The sequence below is a fragment of the Macaca mulatta genome, chromosome 20 (assembly GCF_049350105.2).
Source record: "Macaca mulatta isolate MMU2019108-1 chromosome 20, T2T-MMU8v2.0, whole genome shotgun sequence".
NCBI lineage: Eukaryota > Metazoa > Chordata > Mammalia > Primates > Cercopithecidae > Macaca > Macaca mulatta.
In genome coordinates this window covers 64,361,243-64,376,259 of record NC_133425.1, presented here as the reverse complement: position 1 = coordinate 64,376,259, position 15,017 = coordinate 64,361,243, and the positions used below count along the sequence as shown (strand labels likewise).

The window sequence follows — 15,017 nt, the reverse complement described above, 5'->3', positions numbered from 1 at the left end:
TTACAGGTGTGAGCCACCGCGCCCGGCCAACCCCTCAGTTAATGACCCTATCAGAAGCACCAGGCAGAATTGCAGTCAATCTTCACAACGACCTGGAAGGTGGGTACTGTGTTACTCCCATTTCACAGGTGAATAAAGCAATACTCAGTGGTAAGGGATTTGTTCAAACCACACAGCTACAATAGCACACAGCAGAGCTGGGAATTGAACTCAGGCCTGCCGGACCCCAAAGCCCATCACCTTAACTTCCACCTAGCCCTGCCTCCCTGGATGATGTGCCTCCTTGACCCTCTGTGCAGGGAGTAAAGAGTCAGAGAGAGGCAAAGTTACCCAAGGAAGGCGGCAAGTTACAGATGGGAGCGGTTTGTTCCCAGGAGAAGCCACTGGGGCATCTCAGTCAAGCCCGCACAGCAGGTGGAAGGCTAAAAGTGCTGATGAGGCAGGCGGTGTGGATGTCTGACCAGGCCCATTTAGACCAGGCCTTTGGGGATTTCAGCAGCTCAGGAACTGGCTCTGAGCGCTGTAAATAAGTTGACTCATCACCTTGGCAGGTGATAGGGCTGTTTGGCCCTGGCAAAACCTGAAAGGCCACCTGGCTGTTCCCAAAGGCCTTAATTTGCTTAAATAATAGCAAAACCTCTGGTGTGAATTCCCAGAGAACTTCCTGCCTTCTGACATGAGCGGGCACACACCAAGGGAGCCAGGAAGAGAAACACCTCTCTCCCCCTCAATCAATTCCGCAGGAAAACTCTTATTAACTAAATCAGGAGGCAGAGGCTTGCCGTGCATACCAGCGTTGTGAATGCACCGTTTCTGCTGACAGGGCAGGAGTTCAGACCAGTCAGGCTACTGCTTTCTCTTTCAAACACCCTTTTAAGCCATTAGCTTAGGCTCATCTGGAAAACCTGCCTGCCTGCCTGCCTTTTGATTACACACACAATATATCCAGCTTATCTTGGGTGTCCATTTCCTTCAGCAGGTAGGGAGCTGTGGTTTCCCAGAAGCCTTTCTGTTTCTGGGAAGGCTGCAAACCACGGCTCTGCTTCAGAGGGCAGGACCACGTGGAATCAGTGGGGCTCATAACTGTTTACTAAAAGCTCAGGCCTGGAGCTCTACTTACTAATGTGAACAAGAGCTATTTCACTAATGATGATTTGTTCCCCGTTGGCATTTCAAAAAACATTGAGATACCATTAAAATAACACAAAATTTGCCAATTTAAAGTGTACAATTGGCTGGGCGCAGTGGCTCACACCTGTAATCCTGGCATTTTGGGAGGCCAAGGCGGGCGGATCACAAGGTCAGGAATTCGAGACCAGCCTGGCCAATATGGTGAAACCCCGTCTCTATTAAAATTACAAAAATTAGCCGGATGTGGTGGTGGGCACCTGTAGTCCCAGCTACTTGGGAGGCTGAGGCAGGAGAATTGCTTGAACACAGGAGGTGGAGGTTGCAGTGAGCCAAGATTGCACCACTGCACTCTAGTCTGGGTGACGGAGCAAGACTCTGTCTCAAAAATAAATAAAGTGTACAATTTCAGGCCGGGCATGGTGACTCATGCCTGTAATCCCAGCACTTTGGAAGGCTGAGGCAGGTGGATCACCTGATGTCAGGAGTTTGAGACCAGCCTGGTCAACATGGCAAAACCCATCTCTACTAAAAATACAAAAATTAGCTGGGTATGGTGGTGCACACCTGTAGTCCCTGCTACTCGGGAGGCTAAGGCAGGAGAATTGCTTGAACCTGGGAGGCGAAGGTTACAGTGAGCTGAGACCGTGCCACTGCACTCCAGCCTGGGCAACAGAGTGAGACCCCCATCTCAAAAATAATAATAATTAAAAATTTAAAAATACAAAAATTAGCCAGGTGTGGTGGTACACACCTATAGTCAAGCCACTCAGGAGGCTGAGATGGGAGGATGGCTTGAGCCTGGGAGGTTGAGGCTGCAATAAGCTGTGGTTGTACTACCACTGCATTCCAGCCTGGCTGACAGAGTCAGACCTCATTTCAAAAAAAAAGAAAAAAAAGGAAATGTTACCTTTTCTAAAACACTACCACCCCACAAACACTGCTTTTGAAGGCAGTCTTGGCTAAAGCCTTTGGTGGTGGAGATAATATTAGCAGCTAATGCTCTATAGCACACTACATGCCACGCTTATATTAGTCATTTATGTTCATAATAGTATGAATTAGGTACTATTATTGTCTCCATTTGACAGATGAGAAAACTGAGGCATATGGAGGTCGAGTAACTTGCCCAGGGTCACATAACTGACAAGTTACTGGTGTGAACCTGGAATTCGAGTGAGCACAAGCCATCTGGCCCCAGAGCCCATGGCTCTTGACCACTATGCTTTCGTGACGGGTTTTCTGCCTACGAGGCTTGAGAAAGACTGGAGGAAGCACGATGCCAACATACCTGAACACCACACTAAATGAACCCAGTGGGGACTGTGGCTTTTTCTCTCTGAACCAGTTCATGATATGAGGCTTAGAGGCACCAATGCTGCATTAGGAACAGCAACAAACACAAGCTTGGGACTGCATAGTGGTTACAAGTAACAAGTCTAAAGTCAGCCACACCAAGATTGAGGTTTCAGCTCCACCACTCAGACATACTTAAGGTTAAGTCACTTACCCTCTGTAAGGCTTAGTTTCCTCTCTATAAGATGGGCCAAATGGCAATCTCTACATAACAGGACTGCTGTGAGAACTACATGAGAAAGTAATGTAAAATGACCAGCCCAACCTGACAAGCCTGTTGGATTTTATGCATGGGCTGTTTTGCTGAAAACTGTGCATAACTCAAAACGTGCTCAGCTTTCCTTTAAAAGTACATGTGATGCACTCCCATTCTTTAAAAGTTGCAATATAAAATGAGACTTTATGCCAGGTGCAGGGACTCATGCCTATAATCCCAGCACTTTGGAAAGCCAAGGTGGGAGGATCGCTTTAGCCCAGGAACTCAAGACCAGCCTGGGCAATATAGTGAGACCCCTGTCTCTACAAAACATACTATTTAAAAAAATATTTTTAATGGGATTTTATTAAGTAAAATATCATAGTGCAGTTTCAAGTCTGAATGATTCAAACCCGCTGAATGTCAGGTACTGTCCATATAGCTAACATTGGACTCCTGCTGTGTACCAGGCGTGCCGCTCAGCACTTTAATGCACTATTCACGCTCAGGAAATATTGGTCATTATTAAAAATAGTAAAAGTATATGAACTATGCTTGTTACCTTCTACTACATTCAAAGAAATCTAAAATAGGCCTGGTGTGGTGGCTCATACCTGTAATTCCAACACTTTGGGAGGCGAAGGTGGGTGGATCACTTGAGGTCAGGAGTTTGAGACCAGCCTGGTCAAGATGGTGAAACCCCATCTAAAAATACAAAAATTAGGCATGGTGGTGCATGCCTACAGTCCCAGCTAGCTACTCGGGAGGCTGAGGCACAAGAGTCACCTGAACCCAGGGGTTGGGGGTGGAGGTTGCAGTAAGCCAAGATTGCACCATTGCACTCCAGTCTGGGTGATAAAGCGAGACTCTGTCTCACCAAAAGAAAAAAAAAAAAAAAGAAATCTAAAATAGTTATATTTGAGGACTTTTGACAATCTTCCCTCCTAACTTTCCTCCTTTGGGGTGGATGGGGGAGACCTGTAGAAGACAGGGGAAATGTAAAGGGGGACATTTTGCTTAACATCTGAGTGACAGCTTTGGAAAACGATCACACCTAAGTTTACACTGTCTTGACCTTGATGTCTAATTTCAGGGCCTATCAAATCATAACCTTTTGTTTCTCTTGAAAGCAACATGCTGATACCATCAGCTTTATCTTAGACGCTTCAGATGTAGAAATGCCAGCTATGCTTTATTATAGGGGAAGGAAATGTCTTTTTAAATTACAAACTTGAGGCCAGGCGCGGTGGCTCACGCCTGTAATTCCAGCACTTTGGGAGGCCGAGGCGGGCGGATCACAAGGTCAGGAGATCGAGACCATCCTGGCTAACATAGTGAAACCCCGTCTCCACTAAAAATATAAAAAATTAGCTGGGCGTGGCGGCCAGCGCCTGTAGTCCCAGCTACTCAGGAGGTTGAGGCAGGAGAATGGCATCAACCCAGGAGGCGGAGCTTGCAGTGAGCAGAGATCACACCACTGCACTCCAGCCTGGGCGATAGAGCAAGACTCCATTTCAAAAAAAAAAAAAAAAAAAAGTTACAAACTTGAGTCCCATGTGTGGCTGGTGTGTGCATGCATATAGCTTACATGAAACTTACATGCTTTTAAACACAAAAACAGAAACATGTAACTGCTCCTAGAATCCAACCTATGCTTCAAATTCTATCTCCAAAGTGGGAGAACAAAAAGGGGGCCTTAGGCATATCAAAGGCAGTAACATCACCTTCTCTTCTCATGTTCCCTTCTGGGTACACAAGGACCTCGGGAGGCGATGTTTGAAATGACTGGCATGTGAGCGTTTGTAATAAACACAAGACATTCTTGGGATGGTTGGGGATATCTGCCATCAGAGTGGATGTTAGATGATATACATTTTCTTAGCTGTGATAATGGCATTGTGGTTCAGGAGATGCAGACTAGAGTATTTAGGGGTGAAATATGCCTGCAGCATACTTTCAAATGACTCATAACATAAAGTGCATGCTCAGACGCACACGCTTAAGAGGCACACACGGAGAAGGCAAATATGACAATGTTAATTGTAAAATGAGGGTGTTCTTTTTTTTGTTTGTTTGTTTGTTTTGAGACAGGGCCTTGCCCTATTACAGGGCAAGTGCAGTGGTGTGCAGTGGTGCAATCATAGCTCATTGTACCCTGGACGTCCCAGGCTCAAGCAATCCTCCCACCTCAGCCTTCTGAGTAGCTGGGACCACAGGTGCGCACCACCATGCATGGCTTCATTGTACTATTTCTCAACTTTTATGTATTTAAGTTTCCATAATTAAAAGTTTTGGGGATGGGGAGGGGCTTCTATAATGAGAACTAACCAAACTCACCATGTGGATTTACTGCAGATAAAATCAGGGCTGAGACTCACCTAGTATGGACTGACACAAACACACCAATGGTTGACATATTGAGAAGTCCCATCAGTTGATGAGTAGCCTTTGCTCTGATCCTCCTGGGGGCCTCCCCAGTGCCCACTCTCCACCTGCTGCCCAGGGCCCCAGCACTTCTTGAGCACCGAACACCAGGCATCCACTTTGATTGCAAAGGGTCCAGGCTGTACTGGTCATCCAACTTTACTTATTTATTTAATTTATTTATGACAGGGTATTGCTCTGTCACCCAGGATGGAGTGCACCACGCTGAATGCAAAGGGTCCAGGCTATACTGGTCATCATCAAACTTATTTATTTGAGACAGGGTCTTGCTGTGTCGCCCAGGCTGGAATGCAGTGGTGCAATCTCGGCTCACTGCAAGCTCTGCCTCCCGGGTTCAAGCAATTATCCTATCTCAGCCTCCTGAGCAGCTGAGATTAAAGGCGCCCACCACCACGTCCAGCTAATTTTTGTATTATTAGTAGAGATGGGGTTTCACCATGTTGGCCAGGCTGGTCTCAAACTCCTGAGCTCAAGTAATCTGCCCACCTTGGCCTCCCAAAGTGCTAGGATTAGAGGCATGAGCCACCGGGCCCAGCCATCATCAAACATTTTAAAACTGTGCTTCTGGCCATTCACGGTGGCTCATGCCTATAATCCCAACACTTTAGGAGGCTGAGGCAGGAGGATTGCTTGAGGCCAGGTATTCAAGACCAGCCTGGGCAACATAGCAAGACCCCGTCTCTACAAGAAATTTAAAATGAACCGGATGTGGTGGTGTGTGCCTGTAGTGCCAGCTACTTGGGAGGCTGGGGTGGGAAGATCGCTTTAGGCTGGGAAGGTGAGTGGCAGTGAGCTATGACTGTACCACTGCACTCTAGCCTAGGTGACAGAACATGGCCCTGTCTTAAAAATAAATAAAACATTATTCTTGCAGATTCTTGCTACTGGCCATACTCCAGCAATCTCTCCTCTTGGCCATCTTTGTCCACATAACTTGTTTCTCATGGATATAAACAGGAAGAGCCCTGTGGCACACAGGTTAAGTGCTCAGGCTGAGCTGAGTTTAAATCTTGGCTCTGCCACCTCCCATCTGCAGGACCCTGGACTAGTCACTTTACCTCTCAGAGCCTCAGTTTACTTCAGTGCAAATTGGAGATAATACAGTCAGTTCTTCAATAATTCTTGTTTTGAAAATGCAAATGTGTTTCAGTGTAAACGATGTATTAGGAAATAACTTGAGCAGGCTGGGTGTGGCGGCTCACACCTGTAATCCCAGCACTTTCGGAGGCCAGAGCAGGCAGATCACCTGAGGTCAGGAGTTCGACACCAGCCTGGCCAACATGGTGAAACCCTGCCTCTACTAAAAATACAAAAAAATTAGCTGGGAGTGGTGGTGCACACCTGTAATCCCAGCTACTGGGGAGGCTGAGGCAGGAGAATCACTTGAACCCAAGAGGCGGAGGTTGCAGTGAGCTGAGATTGTGCCACTGCACTCCAGCCTGGGTGACACAGCGAGACTCCATCTCAACAAAAAAAAAGGGAAAATAACTTGAGCATAACTCAATGTCAAGGTTGCTCACATGTGCAGTTTTGTCTCCAACCAACACTAGGTGAATGCAGAAGACTCTATCCAGCTAAGCACAGGAATGCACAAAACACCCACCTTCTCCAGCTGCCTCAGCTCATGTGTTACACACCTCACCCACCCACACCTGGTGTTACAACTTCCATCTCATTTCAGACAATTCTCCTTCCCCCGCTTATAATAACAAGCCGCAACCCTTCAGAGACCCATTTCCACAAGCAAAATTCTTTTTATCTAATGTATTATGATGAAGTTCTTGAGTGCTGAGCTCCGGAACCCATTTTCCCATAAGCCTGGTGGTTTTTGTTTTTGTTTTTTGAGACTGGGTCTCACTCTGTTGTCCAGGCTGGAGTCCAATGGCACAATCACGGCTCACTGCAGCATTGACCTCCCAGGCTCAAGCGATCCTCCCACCTCAGCCTTCCAGGTAGCTGGGACTACCAGGTAATTTTTTTGTACTTTTTGTATTTTTTGTTAGGATGGGGTCTCACTCTGTTGCCCAGGCTGGTCTCAAACTCCTGGGCACAAGCAATCTACCTGCCTCAGCCTCCCAAAATACTGGGATTACAGGCTTGAGCCACCGCGCCCAGCCTAAGTCTGGTGTTTTTAATAGGTGATTTGACATAGTGTGGTGATTTTCAGGAAGACCTACGTCACAGGGTATGGAGTGAAGTATACATAAGATCTGTACACAGCGGGGGTTAGCCCAGAGCCAGGCCAGTTGTAAGTGGTCCATAGATGTCAGCTGTGACTGTTCTCTCGCTCTGAATGTAGACAGAGCCTGGTGCATAAAAGATGCCCAGTGAGCATTTATTGAATTTTCCTTGATGGGTCTATGGCTTATTAATCTTAGTGAACTAATTAAAGAGACTTATCTATCTCTCCCATATGTTGGAGAGGAACAAACCATAAATTAGAGAGGAAGCTTCCAAGTTCTAATGGAGTCCTGCCCTTCTGTGCATGGCACGAAGAGGATAAGAAAGACAGTGTCCCTGTCTGCTAGGCCTGCCTGATTAGGTGGTAAGCAAGGCAAGGACATGAGCGACTGGCCGTTGTGTGGCAACACGGGGCCAATTTTGAGATAAGGAGCCTAGACCCCGAGTCCTTAAGTCAGGGTCCCAGTGTAGCATTAAGTGGTTGAGAGCCCCAGGTCAGAGGTCAGACGACCCAAGTTCAAGCCCCAGAACCACTTATCAACTATGCCATCTTGGGCACGTGATTTCACCTCTCCTGCCTCAATTTCCTCGTATGCAAAACAGAAATAGTGATGGTCTCTATTTCCTAAGGGCATGGGATGATTCAACAAGTGAATCCACGTAAAGCCCTTTAGCACTGCCAGACACAGAATAAAAGTTCAATGGGTTAGGCACGGTGGCTCACACCTGGAATCCCAGCACTTTAGGAGGCAGAGGCAAGATGCCAGGAGTTTGAGACCAGCCTGGGCAACATAGTGAGATCTCATCTTTACAAAAAAAATTTTTTTTTTTAGATGGAGTCGCGCTCTGTCACCAGGCTGGTGTGCAGTGGCACGATCTTGGCTCACTGCAACCTCCGCCTCCGGGGTTCAAGCGATTATCCTGCCTCAGCCTCCAGAGTAGCTGGGACTACAGGAGCGCACCACCATGCCCAGCTAATTTTTGTATTTTTAGTAGAGATGGGGTTTCATCATGTCGGCCAGGATAGTCTCAATCTCTTGACCTCGTGATTCACCCGCTTGCACCTCCCAAAGTGCTGGGATTACAGGCATGCGCCACCGCGCCCAGCTACAAAAAAAGTTTTTTTAATTAGCCTGGTATGGTGGCACAGGCCTATGGTCCCAGCTACTCAGGAGGTCAGGTGGGAGGATTGCTTGAGCCGAGGAGTTCAAGGCTACAGTGAGCTGTGATCTGCACTGCGCTCCAGCTTGGGTGACAAAGTGAGACCCCGTCTTAAAAAGAAAAAGGGGCTCAATATATATTAGCTGCTATTCTGGGATTCTAGGGCTGAAAAAGAAGATCAGAGTTTGCATAGGAAAGCGTAGGTGTGAGTAGCAGCCAGGGAAGGTCTGAGTTGCCTGGGACTACAAGGCAGAATAGCCGGGAGCCAACTCCCACCAACCGCCCGCCCCGAACCCTTTCTCACACACCAGCCCGTGCTTAGCCGTGTGCATGGAAGAAATGAGAATCAGCTCTGTCTCCTGCACATCATTTCCAAAAGACGGAGAGCCTCCTCCGCTGGCGGGGAAAGGATTCCTATGGAACCTGACGCAGGAGTTGGCTGCACGGTCTGGTTTGTATCACTTCATCTCGGTGGAAGCTGACGGAGGCAGAGGCACTTATCTGTCTTTTGGAAGACAAGGTCTAAAAAACTAGAGATCAGCTCTAGCCTCTGCCTTCCCCTCCCAGCTTATCTCCCGCCTGTGAGCCCATCTGCCCACCAGGCCCTGCCACACTGGGCCTCTTGCCCACCCGCATACCGCGCTCCTTCCCGTCTCAGGCTCTCAGCCCTTGCTGTTCTTCTGCTTGGAATTCTTTTCCTATTGCTCTCTTCATGGTGTCCTCCTTTCTACCACGAAGTACCACACAAGCGTCCTCCTGCCTGACCCACTCCTCAGCTAGAGGGGCCCTGCGCCACTACCCCAGGCACTCCCTACTGCGTTTCACTGCTTTACTTCCTTCTAGAATGTACCGCTCTCTGAAATCCTTCCTTATTGCCACGTTCTCTGAAGGCGCAGGGCTGGTGCCTTGCCCATGGCAGGCTCTGAATGAATCTGGATGTCGACTGGCTGGTACCCACCTGAAGGCAGAAGTGGAGTCATTCATCTGTCCATGAACATCCCCTAAGGGCCCTCTATGTGCTGGGGACCTTTGGGTTCTGGCAATAGGGATGGGACACAAGAGACCCAAACCTTTACCTCTAGGTCCTTCAAGGCACAGGAGAAGGTGTAGTCAGGGGATGCCTAGCCAGGCAGTGTCTTGTGGACGACAGGCCCAATCAGGAAGGTGATAGTTTTAGGACGGGAGGCGGAGCTCCCCAGAGCACACACCTGGTGGTGGCAGAGAGGGCTAGGCCAGGTGGCCCCAAAAGCCCTTCCAACTTTATGATTCTGAGGCAAAGGTGAAGAAAGCAATATAATAGTAGCCAAGAAAGGACCCCTAAATGACAGGGAGGAAAGGTCTCCAGACAGACTCGGACCTGAAAAGAGCCAGGGGCATGACAGTAGCCATCAGAGGCTACCATTTTCTTTAAAAAAAAAAAAAAAAAAAAAAAAGGGTGGGCGCGGTGGCTCAAGCCTGTAATCCCAGCACTTTGGGAGGCCGAGACGGGTGGATCATGAGGTCAGAAGATCGAGACCATCCTGGCTAACATGGTGAAACCCCGTCTCTACTAAAACACACAAAAAACTAGCTGGGCGAGGTGGCGGGCGCCTGTAGTCCCAGCTACTCGGGAGGCTGAGGCAGGAGAATGGCGTAAACCCAGGAGGCGGAGCTTGCAGTGAGCTGAGATCTGGCCACTGCACTCCAGCCTGGGTGACAGAGCGAGACTCTGTCTCAAAAAAAAAAAAAAAAAAAAAAAAAGGCCAGCCACGGTGGCTCATGCCTGTAATGCCAGCACTTCGGGATCACGACGTCAGGAGATCGAGACCATCCTAGCTAACATGGTGAAACCCCGTCTCTACTAAGAATACAAAAAAAATTAGCCAGGCGTGGTGGCACGCACCTATAGTCCCCAGCGTGAGCCACGGCTCCAGGCCCCAGCTAATGTTTTTATCTTTTGTAGAGATGGGGTCTCCCTGTGTTGCCCAGGCTGGTCTTGAACTCCTGGACTCCAGTGATCCTCCCACGTTGGCCTCCCAAAGTGCTTGGATTGTAGGTGTGAACCACCACTCCCAGCCATGGATAAAATATTTTAATTATGAAATTACATTTGCAGGTCAGGCACAGTGGCTCATGCTTGTAATCCCAGCATTTTGAGAGACCGAAGCAGGAGGATCACTTGATCCCAGGAGCTCAAGACCAGCCTGGCCAACATAGTGAGACCCTGTATCAATAAAAAAAAAAAAAAGAAAAGAAATTGCATTTGCAGAAGGTTTTCTATGAACACCTGATAGACCACGGTACAATTTAGAGACATTTTACCACATGCTGCCTCGAAGGAATCAGAAAGCAGCCAATAGACATTGAAGTAGGAAGAGCAAGAGCATGATTTTGAAAAAACATGTACATAAATCTAACTCTATGTATGAAACATTTCTATAGGCATACTTTAGTAGTTATTGATATAGGTCGATTTGTAATAAATATAGAAACAAGAGAAATAGCTGTGTAGTCATTCATTTTCAAATATCTGAGGACTTCCTGTATGCTGGGCAGAATTCTGAGCCCAAGCCCTAGACATACAGCAATGAACAAAACAGACCCACCCTCAAGGACCTCATATTCAAAGAGAGGAAGACAAGCAGTTCATGAAGTTGAATAGTAATTAGTGCCATGGAAGAAAGGCAGGGTGGGTGGTACAGTGACAAGGGTATAGATGCGAGCTATTATCCAAGACAGACTCTGCTGAGAACTGGGGCAGTTTGAGCAGAGACTGGAAAGAGATAAGCAAAAGTGGCAGAGGACACCTGGGGGAAGGGTGCTCTGGACACGGGGAACAGCAGGCACAATGGCCCTGAGGCAGGAGAGTGTTGGATAACGATTTGCTTTAGTAAAATGCCATTACTTATTCTTGCATTTATATTACAACATATAAGATAATAATAGAGACCTCACTTCTAGGAGGATGTATACAAAAATGTTCCCTGGTGGTGATATCTAGATAGTGACTTTACACACAATTTAAATATTTTTGTTCTTTTTATTAAGAGATGGTATCTCCCTGTGGAGGCTGGACTTGAACACTTGGGTTCAACTGATCCTCTCACCTCAGCCTCCAGAACACCTGGGATTATAGACACGTACCATTGCACCCAGCTTTTTTCTTTTAGCTATCTGTATTTTCCAGTGTTTTCCCCACATCAAACATGTATTAGCTGCATAATAATGATAAATACCAATGGAAAGGCCTAAGTATTAAGGGCTGTTGCCAAAATCACATGAAGTTAACAGCTCTGTGGAGAAGCCGGATCCTCTCTAAGGCACAGATTTATGCTTAACTCATAGAAACCTAATTATGCAACTGATCTTATTTTCCTGTTTGCTCAGAGTCAAATTTGTGGTCTGCTTTTAGCAGGGATCTAGGTCTGTGGCAAGCACATCAGTATCCAACCTTCTTTCTATACTCATCTTTCTTTTTAAATTGTAATGAAGCCAGGCGCGGTGGCTCACGCCTGTAATCCCAGAACTTTGGGAGGCCGAGGAGGGCAGATCACGTGAGGTCAGGAGTTCGAGACCAGCCTGACCAACATGGAGAAACCTCGTCTCTACTAAAAATACAAAATTAGCTGGGTGTGGTGACACATGCCTGTAATTCCAGCTACTTGGAAGGCTGAGGCACTTGAATCCTGGAGGCACAGATTGCGGTGAGCCAAGATCACGCCATTGCACTCCACCCTGGGCAACAAGAGCGAAACTCCGTCTCAAAAAAACAAAAAAAGTGTAATTAAAATATTTTATAACATATTTTTAGAGATGGGGATCTCTCTCTGTTGCCCCAGCTGGTCTGGAACACCTAGGCTCAAGTGATCCTCCTGCTTTAGCCTCCCAAGTAGCTGTCAATACAGGTGCACACTACCACACTTAGCTCTCCTCTTTTATTCTTACTTCGCCTTTGCCCATTTCCTTAACCCTTTCTGAGAAATACATATAGCTATTATGCAGTTATGCATCTGGGTGCCCCAAACTTCAAAATTCTTTGTTTGAGAGGTGGGAATGAACAAAGCAAATACAAAAACAAACGAGCAACAATAACAACAAAATACAAGATATAAACAAGAGATTCTTAATGAAGTCTTGAAAAAGAAATGTTGTTTTGGGAAGTCTTACTACTATGAGAAAGAGAATCCCCGTCTCTGGGGAATCCCAACTTTCTCATTATTGAAACTTAATGGTCTAAAATGGAGCAGGGATGGTCTGGTTCACTGTGTTCTATTATGAAAATAAAACGACCCTAAAACTTTCTAAGTGACAAATCTCCCTGTCACAGTAGACCACAGCTAAATGAACCTCTCTGGATCTTAGTTTCCTCATAGAAAAACGGGGTCTAGGCCGGGCACAGTGGCTCACGCCTGTAATCCCAGCAATTTGGGAGGCCGAGACAGGCGGATCACTTGAGGTCAGGAGCTCGAGACCAGCCTGGCCAACATGGTGAAACCCCATCTCTACTAAAAATACAAAAATTAGCCGGGTGTGATGGTGGGCACTGTAATCCCAGCTACTCAAGAGGCTGAGGCAGGAGGATTGCTTGAACCCAGGAGGCAGAGGTTGTAGTGAGCCAAGATCACACCACTGCACTCCAGCCTGGGCCACAGAGTGAGACTCTGTCTCAAAAAACAAAACAAAACAAAAAAAAATATGGTCTGGAACTTACTACTCCCACAGAATAACTGGGAGAATTATATGTTACTATACAAATGCTCAGGGCAATGCCCCACATAAAGTAAGGCTATGTCAGTGTTAATAATAATAGCAATTATGTTTACCCATTATCAGTAATAACTAATAGTATTTCTGAGTGCATACATGACACTCTATATTGTTCATCTCATTTAATCTCCCCCAAAACCTTACGAAGTAGGTTCTACTAATGCCATTTCACAGAGGGAAAACATTGACAGGAAGACAAGATGCCCTTGAAAGAAATCCTGCTACTGGTCCCGTGGATTTTGGGAGAGCCTGAGTCAATTTTCTCAAGGAAGGGAAGTGGTGCATCCGGCAGTTAGGGACAAGTTGTGAATCTTTGCCCTGCCACTAAATAGTCAAGGGCATGTCTCAGAGCCTCAGTGTCTTCATCCATAAAATGGGATAATAAAAAAAATTTTTTTTTTTTTGTAAACAGAATCTTGCTCTGTCGCCCAGGCTGGAGTGTAGTGGTGAGATCTCGGCTCACTGCAACCTCTGCTTCCTGGGTTCAAGCGATTCTCCTGTGTCAGCCTCTCAAGTAGGTGGGACTACAGGCCCACGCCACCACACCCGGCTAATTTTCTGTATTTTTAGTAGAGAAGGGGTTTCACCATGTTGGCCAGACCGGTCTCAAACTCCTGACCTCGTGATTCGCCTGCCTCAGCCTCCCAAAGTGCTGGGATTACAGACGTGAGCCACCACGCCCTGCCGATACAAAATTACAGTAGAGTTGGTGTGAAACACTAAACAATCTCACATAGGTAAAACTAAATGCATATCAGTAACTGAGGGGTTCTCGATCAATAAATAACTGAAGGGTCTTTGATTATTTGACACATAGGAGAAGATTAACTAAAAACAAGGCACAAGATAGAAAGAGAAACTAGATCCAACTGTGACAGAGAAATTTCCCATGAGAGGAAAACAAATCTTTTAAAAAGTGTTAAATATCTGAAAGTCATGACGTGTCTAGAAATAAAGAAAAAAAAAAAAAGGAGACAAGTCACCTGGCTTGAGGCAAACAAGCAAAGACAGCTCAGGAGCCCTCAGGTTCATGATTAATTGCCCTGCGATTTCGGGATTTCATTTAGATTCAAATAACTAAAATGCCTTACATACCTGCTGGATCTGTTACCAACTCCAGATGGATTAATCATAGACCAAATCCCCTCCACCTTTCCAAAAACATTAAAAAGCAGCCAGGCGCAGTGGCTCATGCCTGTAATCCCAGCACTTTGGGAGGCCGAGGCGGGCGGATCACGATGTCAGGAGAACGAGACCATCCTGGCCAACATGGTGAAACCCCGTCTCTACTAAAAATACAAAAATTAGCCAGGTGTGGTGGCGGATGCCTGTGGTCCCAGCTACTCAGGAGGCTGAGGCAGGCAAATCGCTTGAACCCAGGAGGCAGAGGTTACAGTGAGCCGAGATCACACCACTGTACCTGGCGACAGAGCGAGACTCCATCTCGAAAAATAAAAAATAAAAATAAAAAAGCAATTTAATTCCCCATTCACAGCACGGAAAGTCCCCAAAATTCTTAGTTGGCCCAACCTAAAAGTGAAACTGCAGCTGCCTTATCTCCATGCTGGATCTGTTTTCTGCTCAGCTTGGGTTTCATGCTGGCTTCTCCCAGACAGCAGGAGAGTTTGGTGATGCATTTTAATATTGGGTTGGGCAAGTCAGAAATAAGGGAGTTGTGTTTGCAGACTCATAAGAGTGATGCCTCTTCCCAAAACCATGTAAGTTAACTTGTCAAATCATCCACTCGTCTGCATTATCCAGTCTACCCTCCCTGCACTAGGAGTCTAGATGGCTAAGATCTTGG

At 46.7% G+C, this 15,017-nt stretch overlaps 1 protein-coding gene across 2 annotated transcripts in view; it reads right to left on the bottom strand.

Moving 5' to 3' along the window:
* Positions 1-15,017, bottom strand: part of CDH1 (cadherin 1) — a 104,787-nt gene that overhangs the window by 59,726 nt on the left and 30,044 nt on the right. The window contains exon 1 of one of the 2 annotated variants that reach the window (XM_077984422.1): positions 14,309-14,689. The exons of the other annotated variant lie outside the window; for it this stretch is intronic. The gene's annotated coding sequence lies outside the window, so the exon portion shown is untranslated. Of the gene's footprint in view, positions 1-14,308; positions 14,690-15,017 lie in introns of those variants that run through there. 2 annotated transcript variants of the gene reach the window in all.